The sequence below is a fragment of the Sinocyclocheilus anshuiensis genome, unplaced genomic scaffold (assembly GCF_001515605.1).
Source record: "Sinocyclocheilus anshuiensis isolate Anshui unplaced genomic scaffold, SAMN03320099.WGS_v1.1 scaffold442, whole genome shotgun sequence".
NCBI classification, from domain to species: domain Eukaryota; kingdom Metazoa; phylum Chordata; class Actinopteri; order Cypriniformes; family Cyprinidae; genus Sinocyclocheilus; species Sinocyclocheilus anshuiensis.
In genome coordinates, this window is record NW_015542354.1 from 1,438,961 (window position 1) to 1,439,760 (window position 800).

An 800-nucleotide genomic window follows, 5' to 3' on the forward strand; every position below is an offset into this window, starting at 1 on the left:
TATATATATATATATATATATATATAATACTGGCCTCTTTATTTGGTGCATTACATAACCTCAGAGGAAATACTAGTTTTAAGAATAATTCCTGGAAATATAACTGAATGCTATAACATCCAGCCCAAAGCATTCTGACCTTCTTTCCCAAGCAACCTGTCTGTCTGACCATAGCTTTGTCCCATTTCTCTCTTCCTCTTCCCATCTCTCCCTCTTTCTCCTCATGTGGGGGGAACAGAAGATTTTTTAAAATTTTAAAGCACCCTGGAACCAAATCTCCTCTCTTCCCCCATTTCACCGTTCCCACCATGAGGAGGCTCCCCGGCTGCCTTTGATGAGTCTGGCTTCCGTCTAATTAATGAAGGGAAATTAGAGGATATGGCTCTTTTTTTATCAGTCTTAATATGTCTGATGGCTCATTAAAAACCATTCTGTCCGTGGCCTGTGATTCGATAGCTGCTCCTGCTGGGAGAAGAGAGAATCAGGGTGGAGAGTCTCTAATCTCCCTCCCCTCCTCCGCATCCCTTGTTCGCAGCATGCACTTGTATTCTGATGGGGGAAATGAAGGAGAGTGGATCCACATGGCTTCTCTTGACTTTCTGCAGAACAAAGGGTCTATGTAAAAATGCCACTCTGTTTGTCCTGCGCCACATGGGACATTGCTAATTTATCCCTGTGATAGTTCCGTTTTGTCTGGGTCAATGCGAGTGCTCCTGTGCCGGATCTGGAAGCTGTGAGGTCAAGAATGGAACAACATCAATGGTGCTCAGCTTCCTAAGAGACAGTGGAAGAACTTTCCA